General features: G+C 43.5%; 1 long non-coding RNA gene across 2 annotated transcripts; it reads right to left on the bottom strand.

Annotated features, from left to right (window-relative positions):
- Window positions 1–1,169: 1,169 nt before the first annotated feature.
- On the bottom strand, window positions 1,170–10,220 carry LOC308195448. 2 transcript variants are annotated; one of them, XR_013951522.1, is made up of 3 exons: window positions 10,088–10,220; window positions 6,130–6,238; window positions 1,170–1,733 (listed from the first exon to the last, which is right to left on the bottom strand). It is a non-coding gene; the product is annotated as an uncharacterized lncRNA (long non-coding RNA). The 2 variants fall into 2 exon arrangements; XR_013951523.1 differs by lacking the exon at window positions 1,170–1,733 and adding an exon at window positions 3,883–5,790.
- Window positions 10,221–14,171: the final 3,951 nt, after the last annotated feature.

Below are 14,171 nucleotides of genomic sequence, written 5' to 3' on the forward strand. Positions count from 1 at the left end.
AGAAAGACAGGTTTGAGTCTGACTCTGAAGCACCCTCTGCTACAGTATGTGCCATTTACTTTAGTAAGGCTGATTAAGTCATGCATTTACAAGTAGACCTTCCATCAGAGCTAATTTAAAGCAGATGTTCTGGGTTCCACAGCCAGGGAGGCATCAATCTGAGAATTGCAAGGGTCTCTGTAAGAGCACTGTTTTTACTGCACTTTATAGCGCACTGGGAGGAGGTTAATTGGTGTAAAAGTTTAATTTCAAATAAGGATCCCCTTTTAAAGTTGCATATATGCATATACTTTTTATGGAGCGTTATATTACAAAGTCAAAGTGGGGGAGAAAAATCATCCAAAAACATTTCAGGATCAAAGACACCCAACCTGTCAAATGCTAAGATATTTTTATGAGGAAATAGGACTCACATTTTCTCCAGAAGACGCAGAGAGAAGCAAGGAGTGGAAAAATATTTAACTAGATTCCATGGTATATTAGGAGAAGGAGAAAAAAACCACCCATGCCAATATGTTGGTTTCAGAACCTTCTGGCTTGGCTTCCGCTGCTGAAAATATTGGCAAGAAAATGCTCTGTGCTGGGATTATTTATTAGAAAAGCAATAGATTTGTACAGCTCAACAATAGAGGGAGGATTCAGAATCGTCCATTTGCTCTGTCTCCTAACTTTCAACTACTTTTGTTTTTTATTTGTGAGCCAGAATAATCATCTTTATCCCTTGAAATTATCATCAGCACTGGCTTAAACATAATTTTATTATTTGAGTAATTGTATTGCCTATGGAGGGGTTATGGCCTGCCCGTTACAGTGAAAACTGCATGGGCTACTCCCAGATGGGAGACTGGTTTTCTTATGAATCTTGAGTCATTTAGATATACATTTAATATTTTTTAGAACTTATTGTTTGTTTGCTTTTGGCTTTAGTAAAGATGACAAGAGAAGAAATTATATTTACCTTGAACTTCAATCTAGTTTTGCAGGCAATACAGACTACATCAGTTTTCAGCTCTATAAAGGCCCTTCCTCCCTCTTCAGGGAGACTCCCATTAAATTTTGCTGCCCTTCCTGCCTTGCATTACAGCAACACCTAAGGGTCTCAGCTGAACTTGCTTAACACCTCCAAAACTATGGCCTTGACAAAGCACCTTCAAGTCTACCAGGGCAAGACAGAAAAGCACAGGCCTACAATCTCTTTCTGCAAATAAGAAATGAGTGATTTACTCAAGACTGTAGGAAAACTATGCCCCAAGTCTTCACACACACTTCTACATCTGAGGCGAGAGCCCCAAACATAGCAGGTTCAGTTTCTGTTCCCGGTCAAGACATCTCATCAAACAGCAGCAAAACACGACAGCTCATCTCTTCTGTTACTACTTCTTTCCCACCTGTGCGCTGCACAGATGCCCTTCAGACTTGCATGGCTGAGGGAGATTGTTGTGGCGTTCAGAGCAGAGGGTCATTTCAGATTTCTTGTGCACCCCTGGCCCTACACCATGCTCCCCTTCTCCTCCTTGGCCAGGACAGTATTTCATTTTTCTGTAGTGTCGTGCTGCAGTAAGAGCTACGTGGCAATGTTCAGACACGTATGAAGCTGCTACAAGGGATCCACATCGCATTCGCCAAAGTGCCCACTGAGTTCCTCACCTCTGTCCGTAAGCAGCACCATTTGCTGCTGTGGAGAGGGCACCGTCTGAGCTCTGTGCAGCTTAGGAGCAAGGAATGTGGGGCACCTGGGAAGGGGAAGGGAGCAGTTTACTTTGGAGATTTCCCAACTGGAGCTGAAGGCTGGGCAGGCTGGAGGTCTAGGCATGCAGGACATTTCCCAGACAGCAGAACAGCCCAGGTGCTGTAACTGCACTAGCTGAATGGGCACTTCTGTTATAGGCAATGTTTTGAAGGGGTTGGCAGGATTCTATCCTTTTTGCTAAATTCTTTTTCAAAATTAAGAGTAGCTGTGCAGAAGGACTCAGACCCTTCACGTCTGGGTAGGATGCACCAAGCCCACCACTAAGTTATTTCAAAGTGCTACCTAAAAAGGTATTGACATGATCAGTAAAGGTCCTAGGCAGTGTTCACACCTATCCCTTATAGCCTAATTCAGGGGTACACAGGGACGAGAATGGGCTTAGTGCCCAAGGAGGAATATTATCCTTCAGGAGATATGGAACTAATATAATCTCATATAGTACTGGAGCCAAAACAGGCAGAGCACCCTGGACCAAATGTATACATACATACTGGAAACCCTATGATTTGAGAAGGCTACAAGGATGAATTAACCCAATATGCTTTGAATTTAAAATAGATGCCAAGTGGTAACCATTCTCACTTGAAAATAGCTAACATCTCTCTTGGAGACCAGCATGTTCCAATGAAGTGCATAAAGTTAAGATTTTTTTTCTTTCCAGCTGAATAATGTAAGAATAAATTAAAAGCAGGAAACCCTGGTAAGTGCTACAAGGATGTCCATGCTAAAAAAACATCAATCTCCAACTTCCCTGGCTCCCTTTCTCAACACCTTTTTCTTCATTAATCTCATTTTCAAAGTTCTGAAACAAGTTACTGCCAAGCCTGCCATCTGGGGCCAGGCGAAAATTTTTATGCTATAGATGGTTGGAATATGCATTGCAACGTCGTTAAAATGCAGGGAGATTGCCCAAAAAGCAGTTATTACCCACTTTATACAAGACAACAGTGATCTTCAGGTTCTTTACTTCTGTTTTGTCTTTGAAGAATTCATTTCTGAAAAGATTGCTTCCAAATTCCATGCAGTTATTTTCAGCCCCCCAAACACAAACCATGAGGCCTTCCAGTTAGCAAATGCTAAAACCTGGAGTCAGCTTTTCTAAAAGTTCTTCTGGAGAACATTATAGTCCTTCTGACTTTAATAGGGCCTTTTGTTTTAGCTCGTACTGGTATCAGTAGGAGCTTTTCAACTTTTAAGCTCCTGGACCCTAAATACCATTATTCCCAGATAAAATAAGAATCCGTACCACAGCCTGTGAGAGATTTGGGAGTTGCATTTAGGCCCAAATTTGATCCTCAAACTCCTATTCAGACAACTTTGTAACCTGCAAGCACCAAGGAACCCTAGTGCCCACCAGCAAAGTTTGCTGGACACTTAAATTCATGCCTCAGACTGGGCGGCACCTTCTCCTTCCAGATGGTTTTAGGTATGACCACAATCCCCGAACTGAGAATGGCAGAGGAAGGTGCTTCTCTGAAACCCAGCCTTTGGGGGCTATTTACCAAAGTTGGGAAGAGGTTACTGCTACAACCTCATCCCGGGTTCTCCTACTGACCTGTTTATGCAGCTTCCAGCTCAATAAACTTGCCTCGTACATGCCATTTGTGAGTGCATATATTTCCTCCTGAGCTGTCAAGAAAGCCTGGGTAACTAACTTAGCTTTGTGGCTTTTTCCATGTACTTAAAAGCACTGTAATATCAGCCTAAGCTTCATTGCCTTCCCAAGATTTAGGAGGAAAACTGACATCTGTTGATCCATCTTTCAAACTTAATACCATGCTGATAGAGGAATTATTGGCTTTGGCCTTTATTAGATGCCTTTGATATAGGACTATCCTGCAGAGGGTATAGACAAGGATAAGCTAGTTCTCTGCTTTTCCTACAAGCATGGAAAGCTGAAGATGAGCATAGGCCAGATGTTCTTTTCTCTTTAAGCTGAGGTGAGGGCTCTGAATTGTTATGAGTTGGTCAAATCTGTCCAGCTGGAAGATTTCTTCAGCAGGGATGAAAGCTAATGTCCTGAACCAGTGTTCAGCCATGACATTCACTGCTTATTTGGGACATTTTGTTTTATCCTGATTTTCAGCTGCTCTAATGTCCATGGAAGACTGAAAACATCTGAACTGGTTATGTCTAAGCCAAAATGTTAAGATCTGAATGCAGGAGTGGTGCTGACCCTGGAGGTATTAACATGATAATTTCCACCAGCTACATCTTTCTGTGTTTCTTACATATCTGTTACTTGCCTCATACATCAGTAGGGAGCTGCTTGCCTAGAAATATCAGCACAGGTAGGCAATGGGTAGGACTTCACAGACAATGAGATAATTCTTAAACCACTCGACTTTTATAATGAAACATGCTACATAATCAGAGACGCCACCATGCTACAGATGTATGTTTTCATCACTATTTTCCCTTCCTTCATTTCTAAATGCACAGAGCAGTTTGACGTTCGTAAAAACAGGAGACAAAACGCAAGGTCATGTCCTTGGATTCATCTCCATGGATCCTGGCGTCTGGCTGCTAGTGCCAAACGGCCTCTGTGCACAGCACCCCATTCAGCTCTGCCAACACATTTCTTGCTCCCCACTAACTTATGATGTCACTTGGAGCAAAGCTTCTCAATATCTTACTTTTATTACAGTAACTGTGTTGCAAAGCTGGAAACAAAAGCCGCAGTACCCTGGCTTCTCAGCTGGTATAAAAAGGAGAGCTCCTATGTTTTATGCCAACTGAGGATGTGGTTCAAGCTGTTCAGGGAGCTTGGGTGTCATCCCCCACGCCCCCCACAAGCTGTTTGCCATAATCTCAAAGACATTAGAAAAATGTTAATATCAGCCAGTTGGGGGCAGGAGTGAAAAAAACGGAAAATTTAATATAGTTGCAGAGCGCTTTTTGTTTTTTCCATTAGCTGATATTCTCAGGTTACCAGAAAGGAATTTGGTGTACTTCTCCACATTCACTGCTAGTGAAACAAGAGATTGAAAGATCTTAGAATAAATGACCAGGCCAAGAACTAGCAGTGCTTGTGCTGGGGTTTAGGTTAGGGCCTTTACAAATTCAAGGCTGATTAGGCATCTATTTCCTGGTCCTTGGCAATAAGACTAGGAAGTGCAGGAAATTCATTGTCTTCAGCTTGCCACTGCTGGCTTGCTGCAATAGCTATACATCACGCAAAGGACTGACAGGCTCAGAATGTCCATGTCAATCTGCAGCTGCCTTTAATCATATACAGATTTATGAGACACCCCCCACACCCCCTGTGGAGATCTAGAAACTGTGCTTTGTTTTGACTTGACATACATTTTTCCATTTAAGATTAAGAAGTATGAGCCCTATTAGACTGCAGCTATGAAGCAGAAGGGGTAAAGCTCTGTCTGAAATGGAGGAAATGATGATGTAATTTTGAACCGTTAAGGACTGAAGGGATTAAAAGATTTGGAGTAGGATTTGGAAAGTCTCTGGTGTTGCATACGGTAGGGCTATGTTGCCTGCCTCACCATCTGGACAGAGAAGGCCTTTTTCCTATTTACTGGTTTGAGGTTGTTGTTATAGCTGTGCCGCTCACGAGCGCCACTGCACTTAGTACTCCATCATCATTTCCATCATAAACCCTTTTTTCCCCCCTGAGGGACTACAACGTCACAGTAAATATTTGCTGCAGGGTAGAGCTTGCCACTAGGGCCTGGTCTCAGGCCGAAGAGCAGCAGGGGCACATGGCAGGATCCGGCTTGGAAGCTTTCCACCTTACAGTAACTTTACACTTACCTCATTTGCTAAAATGAACATTTCTAGCCATTATCAACAACCATAGACCGAAGGCTGATGTTCCTTTTCCATGGGTTTGGACAGCTCGCTGTCCAGTCTGTGTGAGGATTTATAACCCGACCAGTTTGGTGGTAAGACGTGTGCCCAGGGTGACCCTGGCCAACCACCCCTCACACAAGGGAGTTTGTAAAACCTCAGCAGCACACTGGTGACTCCAGGCAGCTGTCTTCTTGGCCCTGTTTTGTGCTTTCTGATGCACCAAGCAGGATCTGCATGAGGAGGGAAGTGGCTGTATTTCTCAGCCTCCCCTAGGCCATTCTGCTCTTACAAAAGAGGTCCAAGAGAACAGGGATGAAGTCATCCTGTGCTATAGAAATTGCACTATTGTTCTGTACTGCTCGAGTGCTATAGTTGGTCCTTGCCATGGTATCTTCCAGCAGCTCAGTAGTATGCATTTATTAAAAAGTTAATTTCTTCTTCATGTTCCTAATTAAAACCACTTTATGAATTCAAATCCTCTTTATTAACCAAATTTAGCTTCTCTGAACAGAGTGGGAATCAAATAACAGGTGGGACGTCACCTGGTCCTATTACAGACACCTACTCACCATTATTCTTTCTCCCCTTCTGTGTTCTTTTCTCAAGGTCAGTCTGACCATGTCTGGCTGCAGCTCAGGGCCCTCGTTGCCTTTTCTGTTTGCTCCCTTGTCCAGTCCGCTGTTCTTACATACAAACAAAATTACAATCAGTGCTGTGCACTGTCCTGCTTGTACTCTCAGAAGTGCCTTTGCTAAGATTTTCATGGAAAATTAAGTTTTCCAGTTACAGATACATTCGTATCAAGTACATGACAGGGATTTCAAGCTCAGAATATGTTAACAAATGGCAAGACAATGAATTATCTATGAGTCTCTAAGAGCAGAAGTGATAGTTTGACAAGCATTTCTTGCCAGACATTAAAGTATGAATAAACCCCATAAGCTTTCTAAAAACATGGAAAGTAAGTATATATTCAAAAAAGTGGGCATATCCCCCACTAAAAAAAAAAAAAATTGACAAACTTTATTGCAAATAAACTTTCAAAGCCTCCTCTGTAATTACTTTGCTATAAAGAAACAGAGAATGAATTTGTGCTCTGTTCCTGATAGTTTTAATCACAAAGCAAGCAAATAGAATCAGCCATTCAGACATGCTGAAATAAATTCAAAGGCCTGATAAGTTTGCAGGAATGATCACAGATGCAAATCAAAAGTTTTTTTAAAAAATATATTAAAAAAAAGTCAAAGTATATCAGTCTAATTCAAGAGGCTTCCAAAGATCTGCTTTATTTTCCTCCAAAGTCAGAAAAAATTGAGTGCAATATGTTCTGATAACTTCCATGAGCTTCTCATCTGAATAGAAATAGCACAGGGACTGTCTCACCAAGGCAATTGTAAATCAAAAATGAAACAGTTTTAGTGTAACCTCTGGGAGCTGAAGAGTGGGCCATACCATTATAGCATAAAAGCTGGCCATAAAAACAGAGCTAAATGAATCTTAAACGCCTTTTTTTTTTTAAAGAGATTAATTTTACTTTCAGATATGGGCAGTGATTTACAGGATTCATATTCCTGTGTTATTTTTATTATTACACAGCTCATCCAGAGCCAGTTGAGACTCCAAAATTCTGTGCCGCTTGTTGCGGGGATTAATACAGGAACTAACACCAAGGAAGCAAAGTCATTTCTGTCTCTCTCTTGTCTGGACATACGTTTGTGCTGGGGAGTGGGATGCTGCTTTGTAGGGAAGAGGGTATAGCACCGTGCTGTAGGCGGGCAGGTCTGGGTTTAATTTCTCCAGAGCACGACAGCCTTCATGGGTCCCACCAGGAGCATGGTGAGATTGCCCAAACAACAGCACTGCATCACAAAATACACTTAAATACATCCTGCTTGGCTCCTGTAATACTTCTCTGATGGGTAAGAAAGTGGTAAGGGAACATACCCTAGGTAAGCCAGAGGAGAACTTGTGGATGCTGTCCCACATTTCTGCTTTGGTTCATATGAATCTAGTGATCATCTTAATTAAAAAAAGGACTGGGTGACACAAGTACACACACATGGATATAGTATTCTTATTTGGAAAGACCAGAAAACCATAATTCCCCAGATGAAAAATATCAGGCCAAATCCAGAAGTCCTCTGCTTAAACATATTAAAATATTCCACAAAGAATAAGAGTGTCTATCGAGGGATCCCAAGCCTTATGCCTTACCAAAGCTGAAATAGTATAGCAAAATAATTTTATAAGTCTGTCCTTATTAATGCAGTTAGGGAATAAAAGTATAGGACCAAAACCAGTATTGCTCACAAGTGCACAAAAACCAAATTTCATCATATTCTTTTTTTTTTTTTTTTAAATTCTCCTTCTGTGTCATGCTCAGGGCAGGTATAGACAACCAGAAGAAGATTTCAATGCTCAGTTCGGCAGATCTGCTGTGCTCATTAGGAAAAATAGTCGAAGAGTATCTCAAGAGGAAACCTTGTCATAGGTTACACTTTCAAGATTACAATTCGCAACCGACTGCTAGGCTGAAAACAACCCATTTCACCCACATGGTATTTTCAACCCACAGTTGTCACCCAGATAGATGTGCTGCACCATCAGTTCGTCCTTATGCCTGGAAAGAAGCTTGGTCCCTCCTTCCCTGAGCCCTGATGGACAGGTGGAAGCTTGCCATCAACCTGGGGGAAAGCTCCCCTTCGATTCCAGATGCATGAAATTATATCTGTAAATTCTGGTCAGTATTGCCATTGCTGGCTTTTGCAGGGTTGTTTAAAAGGGCTTTTTCCCATTGTTTTTCCAAGGACCTGCCCAAAAATGTTTCCATCCAAACCACCATCACGCAAAACTCCAGCAGAGGAGCAAAGAACAATAGCACACAAGGTTCCAAGTTCAATAGCAATTTCAAGGATTTCAGCTGTCAAAGTTAATTAGTGGCAGTTTCTCTCAGGCCTCCTTTGCTTAACCCCTGAAGGACAACACTTGGAAAGTTGCTGGTTGAGAGGGCAAGAGAAGTCAAAAAGATCAGTTTTAGAGCAGCCAGGAATTATTAAGAAAGCAAAACTAAAATATGGAATGTGAAGTAAAATTTTGGACAGAAAAAAAAAGAAAAAAAATCAACTTTTATTTCCCCCTTTTTTAAAAGAAAGAGGCATGAGCCTGGAGGGTGGGGTTCAGAATCTGGATTTTGGGCAGAGTTATTTTAGAAAGCTGAACACAGTCCAACTGTTGTTCTAGGGCAAGCGCTTCCTAACTTCAGGGTATTTTAAAAAAGTCTGGATCCTGATCTGAAATCCGTGGCTTGGGCTTGTTTCTGAACATTTTTTTCTTACAGCAAAGAAGAGCCATCATATGGTAAGCCACTGCAGAAAAACACTGGAGCTCTGCATGTTTACAGGAATCTACCTTGGCATGCCCTCCCTTAAAAAGGTGTGGTCGCTAGATAAAGGACCGAAAGCCAGATGAATTGGGAAATCCAATGTTCCCAAACACTGATGTACAAACCACTTCTTGATGATATACCAGAGCAGTTCCTGACCCTCTGGCACAAAGTCCCCTGACACACTGAGCAAGGCCCTGCGCGCACACAGCATGGGGAGCCACCATCTTGGTGCAGCCTCCTCCCTCGCAGCTCAGGGGAACATTTCTTCCCCAGCAGCTACCAACCTGCATCACGGGGACTGTGGGCCTGCTGCCATCGCCACCTCCAGAATAATAAGGCCCAGGACACAACATCCTTGGCCCAGCCCACAGTAGGCCTCATGACAAGGGGCATCCCCGCCATGTGGCCTGATCCAGGACAAGCATCCCCTGAGCCAAAAGAGAGGGCCACATCCCCTTGGTTGGCTCAGGTGGTCAAGGGGAAGCCCCCCAGTCCAGGTCCCATCGAGCAGTGGACACATCAGTCCCCTTAGAGAGGTCAAATAGAGGAAAACACATCACAGGAAGAGATGTGGGATTTCAGCCTCCAACATGAGAAAGACTGTATTCTACAGGAGATAAGCAGCCCTGCCAGGCATTGCTCACTACGTGCAACCCTCAGAGCCAGTTTTTTACCCCTGCAACAGACAGAGTGAAATGGATTAGATCTATTGTACACAAGGAACAGCTGAACAAGCAGGACAGAGGAAGACTCATGCTTCTGCCTCTCCCAGCGCTGAGCTCAGCATCTCACAACATTCAGTGCACAGACACACTGCTGCCCCTGCCCACAGGCTTGTCCCTAGACCTGCCCCACGGGAGCAGTCTTCACAGCTGCCCCTTTGCTCCCCACACTCACACACACTTTGCAGCGCGTACCACAGCGGGACAAGAGGCCTGAGCTCCAGCTTGCCACCAGTCCCCAAGGCTGACCTATACAACATAGTACTTCACTCTTTCTGCCTCCATTTTAGCGTGTTCATGTCCTGTGAATGGCATCACAGACGGAAACAGACCAAAATTAGGGTCCGTGCTGCAGAACACAGCAAAGGTAGCTCAGTGGAAATCAAGGGAATATTCAGAATATCAGCACTTTTGTGTTACCTGAAATAGGGCATTCTCTGTTGCTGGCAGCATTCCTAAGACTTCTGTCTACCTTACAAACAACAACAACAGCTGAAGCATAGCTAAATCCCCCAGTACCTCTAGTAGAGGAAACATGAGGCCCTTGTTTTCAAGTAAAATGCTCGTCACAGAATCTCTGTCAGAGCTCAGGGTCTGATATGAATGAGGAGGGGAAGCTGACAGCAGGTGGAGATCTTCAGGCTAATTACCTCTGATAATTTGCCTGCAGGTGCTGTGCAGGTGGTCTGAGCCCTGAGGCGCTGGCCTAGGAAAAGTGATGGCAATTCTGCATCCGCCACTGCTCCCGTCTGGGCTGTAGGCCTGGGATGCTGAAAAAAAAAAAAAAATCTAGATTCCACGTTTTAATCCCCGGATAACAGTTTGGGGTTGTTTCCCTGAATGTCTTGAAAGAGGAAAAAAAAAGTTTGATCCCATGGAAAAGTTTAACTGTTCACTTTAGTAGCTTGCTACGTGTCAGCTTTGGAAGAGCCCCAAAGTGGAGCCCTTGCTCACAGATTAGAAGGGCATTCAGCAGCTAAACCCAGTGGCATTTAAAAAACAAAACCAAACACAACACACATTCTTTCCTGAGGCTGGCAAGGCAGCTAGCGGGAGTCTCACCCGCTTAACAACTGTCATGTGATGTTTTAAGATATTCTTGGGTTTTAGTTAGTGACAAACCCTCAAACCCTCTGGTTCCTCCTGAAATGTGCTCCAATTCTTCTCCAGTCTGCTGACTTGAGGACTACTGTGGCTACATTAAGGTTTACAGCTGTTTAACAGCTCTTTGTTCTAAGCCAAATTCTCAAGACACATGAACCTTAAGAGTCACAGTAATTTCTGAAGTGAAGTAGTAATTTATACGGGTGAGAACTAGATTTTGCATTATCAGCAAATCTCAATTCTGGAAACAAAAACGCTACACCACTATTCTATGCTTTGAAGTATAGGAATATGTTAGGAAACAAGGTTATTTATTTATACTACATGCTCTACTGGCTTCTAAAATCAGATACATGCCTGTGATCAAGTGAGAGTTTTATCATGCATTTTTTAATGCTTTATGTGCAATGCTTGGGTTATATCCCAACAAGCAGTAACAATCCTTTCTACACCCAGGGAACACACTGGTCAGGACTCAGTGTAGACTGATCCCAAGTCTACTGAGAAACCGAAGGCTTTGCTCACCTGCTCAAGGCCCACTGCTCGAAGGGGGTAGAAGAATGCTTGCAGGGGAGTTCTCATACGCAGAGAACACACATTGTCTTAGCATAGACTGAGGACGTGAATGTCCTCCTACTAATGTTAGGATGAAGAAATGCAAAGCATTCAGCGTCCACTTCAAAATTCACTTTTTTTTTTTTTTTTTCCACAAAAGGTGTCCTCTGATATCAAAAGCTGAGATGCAACAAGGAGGTAACAGACAGGGATCAAAAGAAATGACTGTTCAAAGAATGAGAGAGCAGGAGTATTGGAACCAAAGCAAATCCAGGCTGTTCTGCGTGTCTGAAATTCATGTTCCTCTTTTACAACTGGGAACCCGCCTTCCCATAAAAGAAACAGTTACTTTAGCACCTTCTTTGTGCACACAGCAGGCTATATCAGACCCAAGAGGCGAGGGATTTTTATGTTCTTTGGAGGCGAGAGGAGCTGAAAGCAAATGGGTGTTGCTTTTGGTGCAGTTATTGGGCAATTCTGTAACTTTTTAAATAACCAACATATAGACACCTGTAACTGCTGGTATATCAGTACAACACACGTGTACACACATGTGGATGTCTGGTCACCTCCCTCGACCCGGATGGTTTCAGATATGTATTCAGAGAATACATATGTTGAGTTGTAGTCAGATGCCACTTCACTGCCGTACTCAATTTATTTTTAGGAAACGCAAACTGATCCCCCTTTGCCAGGGCACGGTGGGATCACATAGCAGGAGGCTGCTGCTTTGTCCACCCGTCAGGCGTCATGCTGGAAGGGCCCACGCTGCCCCAGAGCCGGTGTTCTTTGTTCTGCTTCAGGGTGTACTCTGTTTGCTTTCTTCCTTGCTGTTCTTGCCCATTCTGCTCAATTAGATAGCTTCAGCCCCTTTATTAAAGGAAATAGAAATGTCTTGGGAATGTCTTGATATCCTTCTATCCTTGCAACTCAGTTTCTAACTATTTGCCCTATGTTCTGCTCATTGTTTGTTGTTATTATTATTATTATTATTTTATATTTATTTTTTTCAGCTGCTGCTAAATAAAGGAGCCATTTCAGAGGAGACGGGAAGACAGCAGCTCTGCCACCACCACTGACCGGAGACCAAATGCTTGGGAGCCTGCTCTCCCAGGGAACAGCATGCACTGCCCATCTTCCCATGCCTCTTGCTGTGTCCACATCAAGCAGAGAAAAGGAGCATGGACAGATTACAAATGGTGCAAGCATAACCAGGCAGCCACTATTTTTTGTCATGATGTTTTCATACTGCGAGTCCAGTCTGAGGTCTCATCTATTCAAACCTCCTGGGGGATTTTTAATCTTCCTGCTTATTTTTGCTCCATCTGTCTTTTCAGAGAGTCCCCGAGGAATATTTATTCTTTCTTTGGAATCTGCTGTCTCTTTCATAAACTCTTTCTCACTTCTGCTATAAAAACATATCCAGGACAGAACTCCTTCCAGTTTCCAATTTAATTTTATTCTTGGGCAGTTTATATCCAGTTGTTTCCATGCTGCGGTTGTGTTTTAACTTGAGTTGCTCTTTTCCGTCTCTGATGTGCTCCCCCACAATGTGTGAAAAGCAAATTATTTCTTTCCAGGGCACCTCACATTTCTTTATGATTTAGATGGGCTGCCTTGAGCTTATCACAGCCCACTTATAAAGAGTTTATGAGTTTCCCTTCAAAGACTTTGGTATGCATCAGGGTATCAGATAGATACAACAGGCTGGACAAAAGACACGCACCCCACTGCAGCCTCTTTGTTAGTGGATGGTGCATTTTCAATCTGAAAGCCATCTCTCAAAATGAGTACAAGCCTTGTCCTGCAATAAGGGCAGGGCTTTTCTCTTCCTGTCTTTTGCATCCACCTCTATTTTCCAACACCCATTTTCCAGATCTCATAAGGAAACCCTAAATGAATCTGCTATAGACCTCAAGCACTTCATGGAAGCAATAACCTCCTCTAAAGGGACTGAAGTTAGCTTTCAAACATTCACTCAGGACCTGGTGCCACCATCTTATTTCACAGGAAGAACTGGGTGAGGGTCAGGGCTTGACTGCAGGTTAATCCATTTTCTCAGCAGTCTGTGAAGTCTCTTTTGTTACTTGTAAATGGCAGAGTGATTGCTTAATGAGCCTACTGCCAGTACCTATTTTCTCCTGGCCCATTTCACCAACACCTACACCTTTTCAGAAAATGTCTCAGACTGTTGTTTTCCCCATTTAGAGGTACGGATGGTACCAGTCCATGGACAATCCTGGGAATTTACTCACACTCCATCTTCCTCTTCAACCCACTGCCCCTCCACACACACACACACGAGTCATATTTTGCAGTCATTCCTCATTTTATACAATTCTGCTGTGTATCAGATATGCTCCGTAGGCGAGCGGGAATCCATTTGTGCTCTGCAAAAGGCCAGACTCCTCGAACCTCCGTGCAGGTCTCAACCACGCTGCATTTTTGTCTCTTGGAAACCCACCACAGGAGGAAGTTGTTATGATTGCTTCTGTCCCTGGGGGTGAAAGGAGTCACGCACTGCAAATGAGATGCACGTACTGCCGTCCCCCAGCCCCGCACCACATGCTAAAAAGGGAATTTCTACCAGATTGCTGTGAACACCTTTCCTCACTCTAACCTATTCAGAGAGGGCAGTAATTCCTCTGCTACTTTGGCTAATCAGTCCATGGGCTCACCCCGGAGACCCAGCTTCTAATCCTGGTTTAAGCCCTTTTTTTTGGACGGATTCACCCATCACTGACACCAGTCAGAGGCTCAGTTTTGGATCCCTTGTTCTCTGCCTGCTCTCACATGCCCACGTCCACCACCTGTGCGGGCTCCCAGCAGTTGCCAGTGCACCCCC

The sequence above is a fragment of the Anser brachyrhynchus genome, assembly GCF_964034855.1.
Source record: "Anser brachyrhynchus genome assembly, chromosome: 5".
Lineage (NCBI taxonomy): Eukaryota > Metazoa > Chordata > Aves > Anseriformes > Anatidae > Anser > Anser brachyrhynchus.